Source organism: Heterodontus francisci, chromosome 13 (assembly GCF_036365525.1).
Source record: "Heterodontus francisci isolate sHetFra1 chromosome 13, sHetFra1.hap1, whole genome shotgun sequence".
Classification (NCBI taxonomy): domain Eukaryota; kingdom Metazoa; phylum Chordata; class Chondrichthyes; order Heterodontiformes; family Heterodontidae; genus Heterodontus; species Heterodontus francisci.
The window spans coordinates 35,563,276-35,583,440 of NC_090383.1; the positions used below are offsets into that span (position 1 = coordinate 35,563,276).

The following is a 20,165-nucleotide window of genomic DNA, read 5'->3' on the forward strand; positions in this document are numbered from 1 at the left end:
CCCTCTCCCCACCGTCTCCCCTTCCCTCCCTCCCTCTCCCCACCGCCTCCCCTTCCCTCCCTGCCTCTCCACCTCCCCTTCCCTCCCTCGCTCTCCCCCACCGCCTCCCCTTCCCTCCCTCACTCACCCCACCGCCTCCCCTTCCCTCCCTCACTCACTCTGCCCACCGCTTCCTCTTCCCTCCCTCCCTCTCCCACTGCATCCTTTTCCCTCCCTCCCTCTCCCCCACCGCCTCCCCTTCCCTCCCTCACTCACCCCACCGCCTCCCCTTCCCTCCCTCACTCACTCCCCACCGCTTCCTCTTCCCTCCCTCCCTCTCCCACTGCATCCTCTTCCCTCCCTCCCTCTCCCCCACCGCCTCCCCTTCCCTCCCTCACTCACCCCACCGCCTCCCACCCTCCCTCTCACCACCGCCTCCCCTTCCCTCCCTGCCTCTCCGCCTCCCCTTCCCTCCCTCGCACTCCCCACCGCCTCCCCTTCCCTCCCTCCCTCCCCCGACAGCCGCCACTTCCCTCCCTCCCTCCCTCTCCCCACCGCCTCCCCTTCTCTCCCTCCCTCTCCCCACCGCCTCCCCTTCTCTCCCTCCCTCTCCCCACCGCCTCCCCTTCTCTCCCTCCCTCTCCCCACTGCCTCCCCTTCTCTCCCTCCCTCTCCCCACCGCCTCCCCTTCTCTCCCTCCCTCCCTCTCCCCACCGCCTCCCCTTCTCTCCCTCCCTCCCTCTCCCCACCGCCTCCCCTTCTCCCTCCCTCTCTCTTCACACCACCTCCCCTTCGCTTCATCCCTCGCTATCCGCACTGCCTCCCCTTCCCTCCCTCCCTCTCCGCACCGCCTCCCCGTTCCTCCCTCGCTCTCCACATCACCTCCCTGTCCCTCCCTCCCCGCACTGCCTGCCCCTGTCTCTGCATCGCCTCCCTTCTCTTTCTCTCTCCGTACCGCCTCCCCTTCCCTCCCTCCCTCCCTCTCCCCACCGCCTCCCCTTCCCTCCCTCCCTCTCCCCACCGCCTCCCCTTCCCTCCCTGCCTCTCCCCACCGCCTCCCCTTCCCTCCCTCCCTCCCCGCACCGCCTCCCCTTCCCTCCCTCTCCCCACCGCCTCCCCTTCCCACCCTCCCGCCTACCCTTCCCTCCCTCCTCGCACTGCCTCCCCTTCCCTCCCTTTCTCTTTGCATCCCCTCTCCTTCCCTCCCTCCCTCTCCGCACCGCCTCCCCTTCCCTCCCTCCTCGCACCGCCTCCCCTTCCCTCCCTCTCTCTTCGCACCACCTCCCGTTCCCTTCATCCCTCGCTATCCGCACTGCCTCCGCTTCCCTCCCTCCCTCTCGGCACCGCCTCCCCGTCCCTCCCTCCCTCTCCGCACCACCTCCCTGCCCCTCCCTCCACGTACCGCCTGCCCCTCTCTCTGCATCGCCTCCCTTCTCTCTCTCTCTCCATACCGCCTCCCCTTCCCTCACTGCCTCTCCCCACCGCCTCCCCGTCCCTCCCTCCCTCTCTGCACCGCCTCCCTTCTCTCTCTCTCTACCACCGCCCCTTCCCTCCCTGCCTCCCCCCATCGCCTCCCCATCCCTCCCTCCCTCCCCGCCTCCCCTTCCCTCCCTCCCTCACCCCCTTCCCTCGCTCCCTCCACCGCCTCTCCTTCGCTCCCTCCCTCTCCCCCCCCCCTCCCCACCGCCTCCTCTTCCCTCCCTCCCTTTCCGCACTGCCTCCTCTTCCCTCCCTCCCTCTCCCCACCGCCTACACTTCCCTCCCTCCTTGCACCGCCTCCCCTTCCCTCCCTCCCTCTCCGCACCACCTCCCCGTCCCTCCCTCCCTCCCTCTCCGCACCGCCTCCCCGTCCCTCCCTCCCTCTCCGCACCGCCTCCTCTTCCTTCCCTCCTCGCACCGCCTCCCCTTCCCTCCCTCCCTCTCTCTTCGCACCACCTCCCCTTCTCTTCATCCCTCGCTATCCGCACTGCCTCCCCTTCCCTCCCTCCCTCTCGGCACCGCCTCCCCGTCCCTCCCTCCCTCTCCGCACCACCTCCCTGCCCCTCCCTGCCCTTCCCTCCCCACACCGCATCCGCTTCCCTCCCTCCCTCTCCCCACCGCCTCCCCTTCCCTCCATCCCCCCACCGCATCCCCTTCCCTCCCTCCTCCCAGTGCCTCCCCTTCCCTCCCTCCCTCCCTGCAGTGCCTCCCCGTCCCTCCCTCCCTCTCCGCATCGCCTCCACGTCCCTCCCTCCCTCTCCGCACCGCCTCCTCCCCTCCCTCCCTCTCCGCACCGCCTCCTCTTCCCTCCCTCCATCTCCGCACCGCCTCCTCTTCCCTCCCTCCATCTCCGCACCGACTCCCCGTCCCTCCCTCCCTCCCTCTCCGCACCGCCTCCCCTTCCCTCCCTCACTCTCCCAAACGCCCTCCCTTTCCCTCCCTCCCTCCACCGCCGCCCCTTCCCTCCCTGCCTCTCCCCACCGCCGCCCCTTCCCTCCCTGCCTCTCCCCACCGCCGCCCCTTCCCTCCCTGCCTCTGCCCACCGCCGCCCCTTCCCTCCCTGCCTCTGCCCACCGCCACCCCTTCCCTGTCTCCCTCTCCCCACCGCCTCCCCTTCCCTCCCTCCCTCTCCCCACCGCCTCCCCTTCCCTCCCTCGCTCTCCCCACCGCCTCCCCTTCCCTCCCTCACTCACCCCCTTCCCTCCTTCCCTCCCCCCACCGCCTCCCCTTCTCTCCCCACCCCCACCCCTTCCCTCCCTCCCCCCCACCGCCTCCCCCCTCTCCCCTTCCCTCCCTCCCTATCCCCACCGCCTCCCTTTCCCTCCCTCCCTCCCTCTCCCCCACCGCCTCCCCTTCCCTCCCTCCCTCACCCCCTTCCCTCCCTCTCTCCCCCCACCGCCACCCCTTCCCTCCCTGCCCCCCACCGCCTCCCATTCCCTCACCTCCCCCCCTCTCCCCACCGCCTCCCCTTCCATCCCTCCCGCTCCGCCCCGCCTCCTCTTCCCTCCTTCTCTCTTCGCACCGCCTCCCCTTCCCTCCCTCCCTCCCTCTCCGCACCGCCTCCTCGTCCCTCCCTCCCCGCTCCGCCTGCCCTTCTCTCTCTCTCACTCTCCGTACTACCTCCCCTTCCTTCCCTCCCTGCATCGACGCCCCTTCCCTCCCTCCCTCTCCCCACCGCCGCCCCTTCCCTCCCTGCCTCTGCCCACCGCCTCCCCTTCCCTGTCTCCCTCTCCCCACCGCCTCCCCTTCCCTCCCTCCCTCTCCCCACCGCCTCCCCTTCCCTCCCTGCCCCTCCCCACCGCCTCCCCTTCCCTCCCTGCCTCTCCCCACCGCCTCCCCTTCCCTCCCTCACTCACCCCACCGCCTCCCCTTCCCTCCCTCACTCACCCCACCGCCTCCCCTTCCCTCCCTCACTCACTCTCCCCACCGCTTCCTCTTCCCTCCCTCCCTCTCCCACTGCATCCTCTTCCCTCCCTCCCTCTCCCCGCACCACCTTCCCTTCCCTCCCTCACTCACCCCACCGCCTACCCTTCCCTCCCTCCTCGAACCGCCTCCCCTACCCTCCCTCTTCTTCGCACCGCCTTCCCATCGCTCCATCCCTCTCCGCACCGCCTCCCAATCCCTCCCACCCTCTGTGCACCGCCTCCCCGTCCCTCTCTCCCTCCCTCTCCCCACCGCCTCCCCTTCTCTCCCTCCCTCTCCCCACCGCCTCCCCTTCTCTCCCTCCCTCTCCCCACCGCCTCCCCTTCTCTCCCTCCCTCTCCCCACCGCCTCCCCTTCTCTCCCTCCCTCTCCCCACCGCCTCCCCTTCTCTCCCTCCCTCTCCCCACCGCCTCCCCTTCTCTCCCTCCCTCTCCCCACCGCCTCCCCTTCTCTCCCTCCCTCTCCCCACCGCCTCCCCTTCTCTCCCTCCCTCTCCCCACCGCCTCCCCTTCTCTCCCTCCCTCTCCCCACCGCCTCCCCTTCCCTCCCTCCCTCTCCCCACCGCCTCCCCTTCCCTCCCTCCCTCTCCCCACCGCCTCCCCTTCCCTCCCTCCCTCTCCCCACCGCCTCCCCTTCCCTCCCTCACTCTCCCCACCGCCTCCCCTTCCCTCCCTCTCTCTGCGCACCACCTCCCCTTCCCTCCCTCTCTCTTCGCACCCCTTCTCCTTCCCTCCCTCCCCGCACCACCTTCCCTTCCCTCCCTCTCTCTCCCCACCGCCTACCCTTCCCTCCCTCCTCGAACCGCCTCCCCTTCCCTCCCTCTTCTTCGCACCGCCTTCCCATCGCTCCATCCCTCTCCGCACCGCCTCCCAATCCCTCCCACCCTCTGCGCACCGCCTCCCTGTCCCTCCCTCCCTCTCCCCACCGCCTCCCCTTCTCTCCCTCCCTCTCCCCACCGCCTCCCCTTCTCTCCCTCCCTCTCCCCACCGCCTCCCCTTCTCTCCCTCCCTCTCCCCACCGCCTCCCCTTCTCTCCCTCCCTCTCCCCACCGCCTCCCCTTCTCTCCCTCCCTCTCCCCACCGCCTCCCCTTCTCTCCCTCCCTCTCCCCACCGCCTCCCCTTCTCTCCCTCCCTCTCCCCACCGCCTCCCCTTCTCTCCCTCCCTCTCCCCACCGCCTCCCCTTCTCTCCCTCCCTCTCCCCACCGCCTCCCCTTCTCTCCCTCCCTCTCCCCACCGCCTCCCCTTCTCTCCCTCCCTCTCCCCACCGCCTCCCCTTCCCTCCCTCACTCTCCCCACCGCCTCCCCTTCCCTCCCTCACTCTCCCCACCGCCTCCCCTTCCCTCCCTCACTCTCCCCACCGCCTCCCCTTCCCTCCCTCTCTCTGCGCACCACCTCCCCTTCCCTCCCTCTCTCTTCGCACCCCTTCTCCTTCCCTCCCTCCCCGCACCACCTTCCCTTCCCTCTCTCTCTCTCCCCACCGCCTACCCTTCCCTCCCTCCTCGAACCGCCTCCCCTTCCCTCCCTCTTCTTCGCACCGCCTTCCCATCGCTCCATCCCTCTCCGCACCGCCTCCCAATCCCTCCCACCCTCTGCGCACCGCCTCCCCGTCCCTCCCTCCCTCCCTCTCCGCACCGCCTCCCCGCCCATCCCTCCCCGGACCGCCTGCCATTCTCAATCTCTCTCTCCGTACCACCTCCCCTTCCCTCCCACCCTGCACCCCCACCGCCTCCCCTTCCCTCCCCACCGCAACCCCTTCCCTCCCTCCCCCCCACCGCCTCCCCTTCCCTCACCTCCCCCCCGCTCCCGTTCCCTCCCTCCACCGCCTCCCTTTCCCTCCCTCCCTCTCCCCCACTGCCTCCCCTTCCCTTCCTCCCTCACCCCCTTCCCTCCCTCCCTCCCCCCACCGCCTCCCCTTCTCTCCCCACCCCCACCCCTTCCCTCCCTCCCCCCCACCGCCTCCCCCCTCTCCCCTTCCCTCCCTCCCTATCCCCACCGCCTCCCTTTCCCTCCCTCCCTCTCCCCCACCGCCTCCCCTTCCCTCCCTCCCTCTCCCCCACCGCCTCCCCTTCCCTCCCTCCCTCTCCCCCACCGCCTCCCCTTCCCTCCCTCCCTCTCCCCCTTCCCTCCCTCTCTCCCCCCACCGCCACCCCTTCCCTCCCTGCCCCCCACCGCCTCCCATTCCCTCACCTCCCCCCCTCTCCCCACCGCCTCCCCTTCCATCCCTCCCGCTCCGCCCCGCCTCCTCTTCCCTCCCTCCTCGCACCGCCTCCCCTTCCCTCCTTCTCTCTTCGCACCGCCTCCCCTTCCCTCCCTCCCTCTCCGCACCGCCTCCTCGTCCCTCCCTCCCCGCTCCGCCTGCCCTCTCTCTCCGTACTACCTCCCCTTCCTTCCCTCCCTGCATCGACGCCCCTTCCCTGCCTCCCTCTCCCCACCGCTTCCCCTTCCCTCCCTGCCCCTCCCCACCTCCTCCCCTTCCCTCCCTGCCTCTCCCCACCTCCTCCCCTTCCCTCCCTGCCTCTCCCCACCGCCTACCCTTCCCTCCCTCCACGCACCGCCTCCCCTTCCCTCCCTCCCTCTCCGCACCGCCTTCCCTTCCCTCCCTCTCCGCACCGCCTCCCCGTCCCTCCCTCCCCGCACCGCCTCCCCGTCCCTCCCTCCCCGCACCGCCTGCCCCTCTGTCTGCACCGCCTCCCTTCTCTCTCTCTCTCTGTACTACCTCCCCTTCCCTCATCGCCTCCCCTTCCCTGCCTCCCCCCACCGCCTCCCCTTCCCACCCTCCCTCTCCCCACCGCCTCCCCTTCCCACCCTCCCTCTCCCCACCGCCTCCCCTTCCCACCCTCCCTCTCCCCACCGCCTCCCCTTCCCTCCCTCTCTCTCCCCACCGCCTCCCCTTCCCTCCCTCCCTCTCCCCACCGCCTCCCCTTCCCACCCTCCCTCTCCCCACCCCACCCTCCCCTTCCCTCCCTCCCTCTCCCCACCGCCTCCCCTTCCCACCCTCCCTCTCCCCACCCCACCCTCCCTCTCCCCACCACCTCCCCTTCCCTCCCTCCCTCTCCCCACCGCCTCCCCTTCCCTCCCTCCCTCTCCCCACCGCCTCCCCTTCCCTCCCTCCCTCTCCCCACCGCCTCCCTTTCCCTCCCTTCCTCCCTCCACCGCCTCCCCTTGCCTCCCTCTCTCACCGCCTCCCCTTCCCTCCCTCCCTCTCCCCTGCTGCCTGCCCTCCTCCTGTCTCCCTCTCCGCTACCGCCTCCCCATCTCCTCTCTCTCTCTCAGCTGCTGCTTCCCCTCCCCCTCCGCTGCTGCCTCCCCTCCCTCTTTCTCTCCCCCTCCGCTGCCGCCTCCCCTCCCCCTTTCTCTCTCCCCCTGCACCGCCTGCCCCTCTCGCTGCACCGCCTGCCCTCTGCACCTCTCGCTGCCGCCCTGCACCCCCTGCCCCTCTCGCTGCCCCCTGCACCGCCTGCCCCTCTCACTACCCGCCTGCTCCGCCTGCCCCGCTCGCTGCCCCCTGCACCCCCTGCCCCTCTCGCTGCCCCCTGCATCCCCTGCCCCTCTCGCCTCACCGCCTGCCCCTCTCGCTGCCCCCTGCACCGCCTGCCCCTCTCGCTGCCCCCTGCACCGCCTGCCCCTCTCGCTGCCCGCCTGCACCGCCTGCCCCCTTGCTGCCCCCTGCACCCCCGCCCCTCTCGCTGCCCCCTGCACTGCCTGCCCCTCTCGCTACCCGCCTGCACCGCCTGCCCCTCTCGCTACCCGCCTGCTCCGCCTGCCCCTCTCGCTACCCGCCTGCTCCGCCTGCCCCTCTCGCTACCCGCCTGCTCCGCCTGCCCCTCTCGCTGCCCGCCTGCACCGCCTGCCCCTCTCGCTGCCCCCTGCACCCCCTGCCCCCTCGCTGCCCCCTGCCCCTCTCGCTACCCGCCTGCACCGCCTGCCCCTCTCGCTGCCCCCTGCACTGCCTGCCCCTCTCGCTACCCGCCTGCACCGCCTGCCCCTCTCGCTACCCGCCTGCACCTCTCGCTACCCGCCTGCACCGCCTGCCCCTCTCTCACCCGCCTGCACTGCCTGCCCTTCGCGCTCCCTGTCTCTGCGCAACTCCTCCCTTCTTCTCTCTCTGGCCCCTTCTTTCCCACTCTCTGCACCCCCTTCCCTCCTTCCACCCCTCTCCGACTACCTGTTGCTCCACCCCTCCTCTGCCTGTCTCCCTCCTCTCCCCGTCCCCCACCGCGTTATCACCTCCTCCCCTCTCGCTCCCGGTGCCCACCCCCCGTCCCTCTCGCTCCCATCTGCAATTCCCTCCTGGTCATATAACCCACTGGAATCATTAGATTCCAGCCTGTACTTGATCAGTTAGAATCCTGCCTGTAATACATATCCCATACTTTATAACTATCCTATTCCACCAGGCAGATCGTTGAATTACCACTCTTCCAGTGAAGAATTTCTCTTCTAACTTTATTTCTTCGTCATTTTTATCTATCCTGTAGCCCTACTCTAAGTTACTGTGAAGTACAAATCTGGGTTTACATTATCAATTTAAAAAAAATGTTTCTAACCTCTTTCCAAGTTTGTCACCTTTGATTATAACTTATAGGGGAGCAGTCACTTGTTACAACAGAGGCTGGAGGAGTGCACGGTCTTTCTCCAGTTCCACTTCTCTATGGGTCACAACATATATTTAACCATTTACCCAGTTACCGATATGGCCATTTATATACTCTGTCTATTTTAGTTTCAGAATAAAATCCACCAACCAGGTTTCTTTAATAAACAATTAATTTATTATAAAACAAGACTCAGTCAATAAAGATGTAAAGCTTTTGCACAGTTTGAAATATGACAGTAAATATATTCCCTTCTAAATACCCAACACATACACACACTCCCACACACTGGTTAAAGGAAAATAAAGATGCTTTGGCCAAAGTATTTGTGAATTCTCTTCGACCCTCCACACTTTAGCCCCATCTTTATGGTTACCCGCCAAATAAAACTCACTCTTGAGCACCATAAGTTTTGACATGTCACTCTCTTGTAAACAACTCCTATAGTCAGGAGAGACTGATTTCTTAGTGCTTCAATTAATCCATCTTCACAATTCTAAAACACGAGTCCTCAAAAAATGTTTTTAAAAATGGAAGCACTTTCATAACAACTTGCTTTTCTTTATCTCGTGTTTGTATCTACTAAACACAGTGTTCCTACTGTAGTCTGACAGATGACAGGACTGCAGTGGGTTTAAATCCAGCCCCGACAGATGGAATGAACATGCCTTTATAATAGATATAAGAGTCCTATGTAAGATTGAGGGTATTAAACCTTGATCATAGAGTACAGGTTTACAGTACAAAAGCTGTGATTTAGCATCAAGGGACATCCTTTGTTGGGAAAATTCGTATGAAGCTTCCTTCCTTGGTCTTACTGCAGTTTGAAACTGCAGTGTTATAGAATTACAGCCTGGCTTCTTTGCCACTTGACTTTTTCCCTTATCCTCAACTCCCTCCGAACAAAATTCCTTGGCTCAAGTTATAGACAGGTCGTCTGCTCCAAAACACTAAAATTATCAGTCACTGTCTCTCCTGATGATTATAACATCACACCGACACGGGTAACGCACTGTTCAGAAATTGCAGATGCAGCATTTGCATCCCACTCCCCATTCAGAAAATGCATTTGCTCAACGCACTGGAACTGTAACATTGTTATGAAGTAAGAAGCCTTATCAAGATGGGATCTCAAATTCAAGGTTAGAGATCTTCCAATACCACTCTTCCCACGTATTGATGGCTCTGGATGGGTGCAATGCATGCAACACCTGTACTCGCACTGATCTCATCTGACTATCCCTCAGTCCCACTAGAGAAGCAATGTTGATTCACAAACTGCATATTAATCATTTTGATATGTCCAAATATAAAATATATCCTGATGCACAAAAAAATTATGTTTGGATGGTAACAATTTTAAAAATCTGTTATTTAAAGAAAGTTCATTCATTCTTTTCACATTTACTTTCAGTCTACTGCTACCTCTGAAGGTGTTTACTCCTTCTGGGACAAGCTTCTGGTACCTTACTGTAGTGGTCACTCTTCATGTTTAGACAGTAAGTTGTCAGGTTAATGAAGTCATGAATAAACCAGAACTTTCTCCAGTTCACATCAGCAAAACCAAAGCCATTCTTTTCTCCTTTTCACCTGAAACCTTGTACCTTTGCCTCCAATTCCAGCTGAACTTGAAACCTCACATCCAGTGCATCATCTATTTACACCTCCAAACTAACCTGCCTGTTTCTTCTACTGCTGAAACCCTTGTTCACAGGCATGATTCCTCCAGGCTCAACTTTTAACAATTTCTTCACCAGTTTCACTCTTCACAAACTCTAATTTATTAATTTATTCAACCAACCACATCCCCTACAGAATCCCTCATACCAATTGCCATTGTACTCCTCATCCTCCATAATACTGGATTTCAAAAAAGTCCTTATTTTACAAATCCCTCTGTGGTCACGCACTGCTCCATTTCTACGACCTTCTCCAGCTTCCATCATCTGTGGCTTCGCTCCATCCTATTTCTGCAAGGGGTTGTATGGTCTACTCCTGCTCCTATTTATGTTCTGTTCACTTCTACCAACCAAGTCCTCATCTCCCTATCTAACAGCACTGTGGATATACCTTCACCACATGGACTGCAGCAGTTCAAAAAGGCAGCTCACCACCACCTCCTTGAGGGCAATTAAGGATGGACAAAGACGCTTACATCCCAGGAATGAATAAAAAGAAAAAAAAAAAATCTACATTTACAGGTTCATTTGTGGCCTTGCTCCACCCCATCTCTGCAACCTTTTCTAGCTCCTACTCTCTCCTTCATGCATAGATCTGTTCAGGGCCTCACTTCAGCCCCAAATGTCCCCATTTACAGATTCCTCTGCAACCTTCTCTAGTCCCAATAATAACCCTCATTTACAGATCCCTTTGCCACCTTCTGCAACCACAATTATTGTCCACGTTCATAGATCCTACCATTGTTTAATGTCAGCCTACATAATTCTTACATTAGCCAAGCTCTGCAACCTCCTCCAGCTCTATGTCCCCACTTGAACCTTATGCTCTTCTGACTGTCATCCATTATGCATCTTGGCCTAACTCCACTCCACCTCAATGACAGAGACCTCAGCCATTGTTCATCCACACTTTGGAATTTTCTTTTTAAACTGATCTATTTTGCTACATTTCTCCTCACCTTCAAAAGGTGATTACATTTGCAGGTGATACCCAAATTGTGTGGAAAATTGAGTAGGCTGGAATGGAGGATTGCAACTGAATTTGAATAGATTGAAGAAATGGGTCCAAGACTGGGAACTCGATGAGTGTGCTTTTATGCAGACAGGGACTAATAAGGGCATGGGATTTATCATAAGCGAGTGCTAGTTTAAGATAATTGGAGGGAGAGAGATTTGGGAGTGATCATTGACTACTCCCTCAAGGCTCAGGCTCTGTTAGGCAGCCACAGCCAAAGCAAACATAGGAAAAGGAGATCATTCAGGTCAAGCATGTTCCACAATTCAATAAAATCATGGTTGATCTGTGTCCTAATTCATATATCCATCTTTGCCCCATATCCCTTAACACCTTTGGTTAACAAAAATCTCTCAACCCCAGATTTAAAAATGAACAATTGACCTAGCATCAACTGCCAATTGTGGTAGTTCCAAACCCTTGTCATCTTTTGCGTGAAGTAGCATTTCTTAAAATTCACCCTGAAAGGCATGGCTCTAGTTTTTACACTATGCTGTCTAGTCTATATTCCCTAACCAGTGGGATAGTTTCTCTATCTACCCTATCAAGACGTCAAGAGGACACAGACAGGGTGTGGAATGGGCAGACACATGGCAGATAAAATTTAACCCAGGGGAGGCAATATAAACTGAAGGGCACAATTCTAAAGGGGATCCAGAATCAAAGAGACCTACGGGTATGTGATAAGTTGAGAAAGTGGTTGAAAAGGGATTTTGGATCCTGAGCTTTACAAATAGAGGCATAGAGTGCAAAAGCAAGAACGTTATAATGGGCCTCTAAAAAACACTGATTTGACCTCAAGTGGAGTAGTGTGCCCAATTCTCGGCATTGAACTTTAGGAAGGATGTGAAAGCTTTAGAGAGGGTGCAGAAAAGATTTAAGAGAATGGTTCCAGGGATGAGGGACTTCAGCTATATGGATATATTGAAGAAACTGGGGTTTATTTCCTTAGAAACGAGAAGGCTGAGAGGAGATAGAGGTACTCAATGTCACGGGGGGTCTAGACAGATAACTGTTCCCATTGACAAGGGTTGAGAACCAGAGGGCATAGATTTAAAGCGATTGGCAAAAGCACCAAAGACAACGAGAAACCTTTTTTATTCACCGAGAAGTTATGATCTGGAATGTACTGTCTGAAAGGCTGATCCAATTATGGCTTTTGAAAAAATTTGCAGGGCTATGAGGAAAGGGCTGGGGAATGGGACCAGCTAAATTACTCTTGCATGGAGTGGGCAAGGGCTCGACAGGCTAAATGGCTTCCTTCTGTGCTGTAACCATTCTATGATTCAATAGTTCACTTAATGTCTTGAAAACTTCCATCAGATCACCCCTTAACCTTGTAAACTCAAGGGAATACAACCCTAGTTTGTGTAACCTCTCAAAATGTAACGCTTGGATTCCAGATATAATTCTAGTAAATCTACATGGCACTCCCACCAAGGCCAATTGATTCTTTCTAAGGTGTGGTGCCAAGAACAGAACACATCACTCCAGGTGTAGTCTAACCAGGGATTTACATACCTGCAGCACAACTTCTACCCCCCCTTGTATTCGAGGCTTCTAGATATAAAAATGAGCCTTTTTATTTTCTGTACCTGTCTGTGACATTTTAATTATCTATGTACTTGAATCTCCAAGTCTCTTTGAACCTCTACTGTTTATAGCTTTTCACGATTTAGAAAGTACTCTAACCTATACTTTTTAGGTCCAAAGTGGCTGACATGGAAATCCATTTGCCACAGTTTTGTCCGCTCACTTAATCAATCGATATCTCTTTGTAATTTTATGCTTCCATTGACACTGCTTAAAATGTCACCTATATTAGTGTCATTGGCAAACTTGATATGTGGTTCTCTATCCTACTGTCTAAGTCATTAATACATATGAATAGTTGAGGCAATTAGATTATCCTCATTATCTTCTGCCACTCAGCCCATTTCCTAACCAGGTCAAGAGTTTGCCTTCAGTTCTATGAGCAAACAAGGTGACAGCTTGCCCAAAAGATTCAATGCAAAACCAGGATCCCATTATGAACTATATAAAACTGTAGTATAACCTCATCTGGAATGTTGTGTACTGTTTTAGTCCCTCCCACCTCAGGAGGGCAGCGACTGGAGAAAATGCTGAGGACAATAAGGCCTGAGATCACTGAGCATGATGCCTGTGGTTTGCACATGTAGTAAATACAGATACTTGGAAGGGAGCTTAGCCAGGCATTTATTAGGCATTATGCAGATACTATGTTTGAAGCAGTGGTGTTGGTTAGAACTGGGATCCACCCATACAATATGAAGTAGGGAGTGAGGCCGGATGTTTCCTTTTCCCAGAAAGTGATCACCCGGTTGAACTAAATCCCAGATGAGGTGCTGAGAGACTGATTTCTTAGTGCTTCAATATGTGTTAGATGTATTTCAAAAAGGAGGGATTCATGACAAATAGAAGGCAAGAGTAAATTATTTATGGACAACTACTGGGTCTGGTTTATCTGATCACCTATGAGTAGCTAGAGAGGAATTTTGCCACAGGATTCCAGAATTGGCTGCCTGCCTCCAATGTGTCTCCACCGTTTGCCAGCTAGGTGGGACTGCACTCGTCTGATTCCATTCTTACCTAATCGTAGCCAGAGAATTGCCTGCAATGACTTCTCTTCCCACTTGTTACCTCCGGTGTCCAAGAATCTATCCTGTGTTTCCTCCTATTCTACATGCTGCTGCTTGTTGACATGATCTGAAAATACAGTGTCAATTTGTACATTTATGACAACAACACCCAGCTGTACCTCACCACTTCCCTCGATCCCTCACTGTCTCAATTATCAGACTGCTTATCTGATATTCAATACTGGAGAAGGAGAAATTCCCTCCAATTAAATATTGGGAATACCAAAGCCATCGTCTTCAATCCCAGTCACAAAGTCTGTTCCCTAGGCCCCAGCTCCATTCCTCTCCCTGACAAATGTATGGCTGAACCAGATTGTTTGCAACCATGGCGTCATATCTGACCCTGTGATGAGTTTCCATCCATCACCAAGAACGCCAATTTCCACCTCTAAAATTGCCTGCCAACACCTCTGCCTCAGCTCAACTTCTTCTGAAACGCTCATTCATTCCCATTAACTCCAGACTTCGCCAACTCAAAAACACTCCTGACAGGGTCCCACATTCTATCCCCTTAAAATTAAGCCCATCCAAAACTCTGCTGTCTGTATCCTAACTTGCACCAAGGCCCATCACCTATAACCTACACTGCCTCCTGGTTAAGTAACACCTCTATTTTTAAATTCTCAACATCAGATCCCTCTTCGGTCTCACTCCTCCCCATCACTAATTTCCTCCAACCCCACAACCCTCCAAGATATCTGCGTCCATCTAATTCTGGCCCCTTCAGCATCCCCAATTTTCATCGCTCCATTGTTGGTGGCCATCCCTTCAGCCGCCAAGGTCCTAAGCTCTGGAATTCCCTCCCCAAACCTCTCATTCCTCCCTTAAGATGCTTCTTAAAACCTATGTCTTTGGCCAAGCTTTCGGCACTGGGATAATGGATTGTGACTGGTAGCAGCTGGCTCCCAAATGTCAGGCTTCTGGAACCTGAATTAAAAACAGCACCAAGAGACTTCAATGTAACCAAGGCCTAAATCTGACAAAGCTGAATTCATTTGAGGTATCTTTCTTTCTGATTTGAACCACTTTTTTCAGCTGGGTTTTATGAAAAAAAATCCAGATTGGTTGAAGTTTAAAATAAATCAAGAAAGTGTATTTTAAAAGTGAGATTAGAACTTGATCCATTACAGGAAAATCTAATTTATGCTCAGTGACTTCTCTAATAAAACCTACAGTACAAAACATTGTCACCCATTACTGGATGAATGGACTTAAATATCGTGTGATATTTTATTAATAATCAGACTAAAGCAAAGCTCCCATCTTGTGGAGTGAACGAGACACAGCTCCAAAACAAGCATCATCACTGGTGAATTAGTACCAGTTGTCAGGCATTCAAGAATTGCGATGATAAAAGATTATGGACAAAAACTGACACTTTTTTTAAAAAGTGAACAATATGCTCCATAATGACCACTGAAGGACTTGGCCTTTATATATTCAAACTAGCTGATAGGGACAAAGGAAATCTTCAAAGCTAAGAGGTGTCAATTGCATCCATCCTACTCCTCTACTGAAACTTCCTGAATTGAATGGGTTCTTCTGAAACAAAGAAGGCATGAAGTGGAAACATCATAACCAGATTATTCTCATCCTTAACCCATCAAGATGCCCTTTTGCATTGAATGGGGTCTTCTAAAACAAAGATAGGTGAAACAGCCATATCCTAGGCCATTGTTGATCACTACAGGGAAGAAGTTACCCGTCTTTCCAGCAAAGGTGAGCTGTAACACATCTTTACCTTAAAAAGCCTAGAGAGACACCCAGAAAGCAGCATCCAAGAAGCTTGTTTCCAGCAAGGTAGAAGGGACGCAACCTGCTGCAGAATTCTACATCTACACTTCATACAACAGTGAATTAGAAATGATCCACTGCCTTCAACTGAACTTTCAACCAAGAGAGAAATCTACAAACACCTCAGGCCTGCAACCGAGAACTTGACTTCCAAGAGAATTCAATAGGTTTACTGTGGCCCCCCCCACTCCCCCCCGAAACCTATACCCACTTATAATCGCTTACCCCGTTTTCCTCTCTGTCTCTTCTTGTGCATGTGTGTGTGCGAGTGAATGCGACTGGATGCGGTTGTGACAATTTTGGGTTAAGGCGTATTGATAACTAAATAATTGATATTCTGTTTTAAACCTAGAAGAAAACCTGTCACTATCTGTTTATTTGACAAATAAAACACCAAGGGGTTAAACCCTTGGGTGGCACAGTGGCGCAGTGGTTAGCAACGCAGCCTCACAACTCCAGCAACCCGGGTTCGATTCTGGGTACTGCCTGTGTGCAGTTTGCAAGTTCTCCCTGTCACCGCGTGGGTTTTCGCCAGGTGCTCCGGTTTCCTCTCACAGCCAAAGACTTGCAGGTTGATAGGTAAATTGGCCATTATAAATTGCCCCTAGTATAGGTAGGTGGTAGGGGATTTGAGGGAAGGTGGGGATGTGGTAGGAATATGGGATCAATGTAAGATTAGTATAAATGGGTGGTTGATGGTCGGCACAGATTCGGTGGGCCGAAGGGCCTGTTTCAGTGCTGTATCTATAAATAAATAAACCCCAATAACAAAACACATGCAAGTCAGCTGGGAGTTGAATAGTGGGAACTGTCCAAATCTCACCACATGGCTTTAGTAGTGTTGGGAGGGAAATGAAAGGCACACAGTAAAAGTATGCCCTCGATTCTAATGGTAAGATGAGAAAAATTGGTAGACCATTTTCAATCCAAACATGGCAGCTGAAAAGAAAATCCACCACAAGAATTCTCACCGTCACAAAACAAGTGGTGTGCAGAATATAGGGGGAGGGAAAAGAGAGAGACAGCAAGAACGAATGAGCCTTGAGTTACAAGAACATAGAGAGTGCAGCATGTGGCGTACAGCTGGCAAATACAATCAGGTCATTTAAACCTCAGCACCAACTAGAAGATTCACGGTCCTATTCAGCAGGACTTCGGATTGGTGCTATGTTCAAAATCTAGGGCGTGAATATATTAAATATGAACAGCCACTCTCCACCATTGCTTCTGGAACTGGATTCAAATGGAATGGGAGAAGATAATTTGTCTGTCTGTATTATTGCTTGGGTCAGTGTTTCAGGACATTTTCCAACTTGCATCCTCCATTTCTCAGCCATGATCAGTCCAAATTAATTGCATTACCTTCATGGCTAGGCTCCCTTTGTTCAATACATATCCAATTATATGACATACTCAACCACCACGTGTTTAACATTATCAGAATTATCAGACAATCGCTCTCGAGACATGCTATTTTCTTAGATTGCCAAACTCTTTGTCCTTCCCAGTAACAATTTATTGGCAATAGCAGGTGTTTGGATCTTTCAAAGCCCAGTAACAAGTGCAGTCAGCCTTGAGATATGCTGTAGCTTGAAGTTATAAGAAGCATATAAAAACTAAATTCTGCCCTGAATGTGTTGTCATGTTGAATGATGTACCACATGCAGTGGCTTTATCCAGAGAAAGAACATTAAATGGTTGTATTGAGTGTGAATTCATTCAGGTATGACGATCCAGTGTACATCTTCTTATACAGTGCTCTATAAGGGACTGTTTGGTATGGCGGTTACTTGAATTTCTGTGGGTGAAAATGTTTATTGTATGGGATTGAGTTACAAGCTGGACTCTTATTCATACAGGACAGAAAATGTTTAGTGGCACTGACTGGGATGGAATTTAATCTGACGGCTAACCGAATGGCCTGTGCACAACCATGAAAAAAGAAAGAAACACCTTATACACTGTAACTTGGAGAGGGAGGGATTAATCAGGGACAGTCAGCATGGCTTTGTCAGGGGGAGATCGTGTCCAACAAATTTGATTGAATTTTTCTAGGAGGTGACTAGAGGTGTCGGCGAGGGTAAAGCAGTTGATGTAGTCTATATGGACTTCAGTAAGGCTTTTGATAAGGTTCCCAAATGGGAGATTGGTTAAGAAAGTAAAAGCCCATGGGATCCAGGGTAATTTGGCAAATTGGATTCAAAATTGGCTTAGTAGAAGGAAGCAGAGGGTGATGGTAGAGGGTTGTATTTGCGATTGGAAGCCTGTGACCAGTGGTGTACCACAGGAATCGGTACTGGGACCCTTATTGTTTGTAGTGTACATTAATGATTTAGACATGAATATAGAAGGTATGATCAGTAAGTTCACAGACGACACAAAAATTGGTGGTGTCGTAAATAGTGAGGAGGAAAGCCGTAGACGACAGGACGATATAGATGGGCTGGTAAGATGGGCGGAGCAGTGGCAAATGGAGTTTAATCCTGAGGAGTATGAGGTGATGCACTTTGGGAGGTCTAACAAGGCAATGGAATATACAATGGATGATAGGACCCTAGGGAGTACAGAGGGACCTTGGGGTGCTTGTCCATAGATCACTGAAGGCAGCAGCAGAGGTAGATAAGGTGGTTAGAAAGGCATACGGGATACTTGCCTTTATTGGCCGAGGCATAGAATGTAAGAGCAGGGAGGTTATGATGGAGCTGTATAAAGCGCTAGTTAGGCCACAGCTGGAGTACTGTGTACAGTTCTGGTCACCACACTTTAGGAAGGATGTGATTGTACTGGAGAGGGTGCAGAGGAGATGCACCAGGATGTTGCCTGGGCTGGAGCATTTCAGTAATGAAGACAGACTGACTGGGGTTGTTTTCCTTGGAGCGGAGAAGGCTTAGTGGGGACCTGATTGAGGTATACAAAATTATGAGGGGCATTGATAGGATGGATAGGAAGAAACTTTTTCCCTTAGCGGAGAGGTCAATAACTAGGGGGCATAGATTTAAGGTAAGGGGCAGGAGGTTTAGAGAGGAGTTGAGGAAGAATTTTTTCACCCAGAGGGTGGTTGGAATCTGGAACACACTGCCTGAAGGAGTGGTAGAGGCAGGAACACTCACGACATTCAAGTAGTATTTAGATGAACCATTGAAACACATAACATACAAGGCTATGAGCCAAGTGCAGGGAATGGGATTAGTTAGGACGGGTGCTTGATGGTCAGTGCCGTTGCGTTGGGCCTGTTTCTGTGCTGTAAAACTATGACTGTGGGAAGGAATTTAGGTGAAGCTGGTAATTCATGAAGGTATTCATAGCAATGAGGCCTTAAACTGAGATCCTGCCTGCCCTTTGATATTCATGTAAAAGGTCCCATAGCATTATCTGAGGATAAGCCAAGGAGTTCTCAAAGTGTTCTGACCAATACCTACCCCTCAACCATCACTAAGACAGATTAACCAATTATCTTATTTCTGTGAGACACCTTGCAGCGCACAAGTAGGCCGTGCATCACAACACTGACGATAATCAAAAGCATTTGATTGGCCGTGAATTGCTGTCGGACATGCTAATGTTGTGAAATGTGCTATATAAATATAAACTGTTTCAAAGAGACTTATAAAGACCACAGCTCTAAGACTGTATGAATAGCCATACCCTCCATTATACACACACTCAGCCCAACTCTCTCCCGACCCAGCATGTGATGTTTAAGTGAGTTTCTGCTAGCAATGTCCAGTTGGTACATACGAACATACGAATCAGGAGCAGGAGAAAGGCCACTCGGCCCCTCGTGCCTGCTCCACCACTCAATAAGATCGTGGCTGATCTGACTGCATCCTCAACTCCACGTTACTGCCTACCCCCAATAACCTTCCACCCCCTTGCTTATCAAAAATCTATCTACCTCTGCCTTAAAAATATTCAAAGACTCTGCTTCCACCATCTTTTGAAGAAGAGGTCCTAAGACTCATGACCCTCAAAGAAAAAATTTCTCTTCACCTGTCTTAAATGGGCGACCCCTTATTTTTTTTTTTAAACAGTGACCCCTAGTTCTTGATTCTCCCACAAGTGGAAACATCCTTTCCACATCCACCCTGTCAAGAGCCCTCAGGATCTTATATGTTTCAATCAAGTCGCCTGATGCTCTTCTAAACTCCAGCGATACAAGCCTAGCCTGTCCAACCTTTCCTCATAAGACAACCTGCCCATTCCAGGTATTAGTCTAGTAAACCTTCTCTGAACTGCTTCCAATGCAATTACATCCTTCCTTAAATAAGGAGACCAGTACTGTACACAGTACTCCAGATGTGGTCTCACTAATGCCCTGTATAGCTGAAGATTAACCTCCCTACTTTTGTATTCAATTCTCCTCACAATAAAATGATAACATTCTATTAGCTTTCCTAATTACTTGCTATAGCTTTTGTGATTCATGCACTGGGACACCCAGATCCCTCTGCATTCGCTCACCATTTAGAGGATATGCTTCTTTTTCATTCTTCCTGCCAAAATGGACATTCATAGTAGGCGCACTAAACAGCTATTATACCAACAGCACGCTGATTCCCGGCAGCATAATGATCGTTACCTACCTGCTGCGGACTAGCCAGTAGACGCATATGCGTCCTTCACATCACCCCACCATGCACCACCACAGCAGACCAACTCGTGAAAGGCTGGACGAACATCGCCGACAGAAAGTCTGTTCCGCGCTTGCGCTGCTTACTAACAATAGGGGGCATTCTGGCATGCACTACATCCCGGGTAATATACCTGCCATTTTAACTAGCGTGCATTGAAGTTGAAAACAACTGTATTATCAAATATCCAGTCGCGGTACGCTGTGAGTGAGTGAGCGAGCGAATACATAATTTTATAACAATGTCTTAAACCTACAACAATACAGCGCCTTTAACGTGCTTTTACGTCATATTGTGATAAGAAGTGTTACATTAGTAAGTGTACCACTTACAGGAAGTACAAGCTATAAGATAAATAAATTTAAATTTCAGAAGTATCTCACAATAGAGGAGGTGCAACTACAATTAT

At 53.1% G+C, this 20,165-nt stretch overlaps 1 protein-coding gene across 1 annotated transcript in view; it reads right to left on the reverse strand.

Annotated features, from left to right (window-relative positions):
* Nucleotides 1-19,787, reverse strand: part of LOC137376775 (zinc finger protein 271-like) — a 78,716-nt gene extending 58,929 nt beyond the window's left edge. The window contains exon 1 of the mRNA XM_068045781.1: nt 19,709-19,787. The gene's annotated coding sequence lies outside the window, so the exon portion shown is untranslated. The remainder of the gene's footprint in view (nt 1-19,708) is intronic.
* Nucleotides 19,788-20,165: the final 378 nt, after the last annotated feature.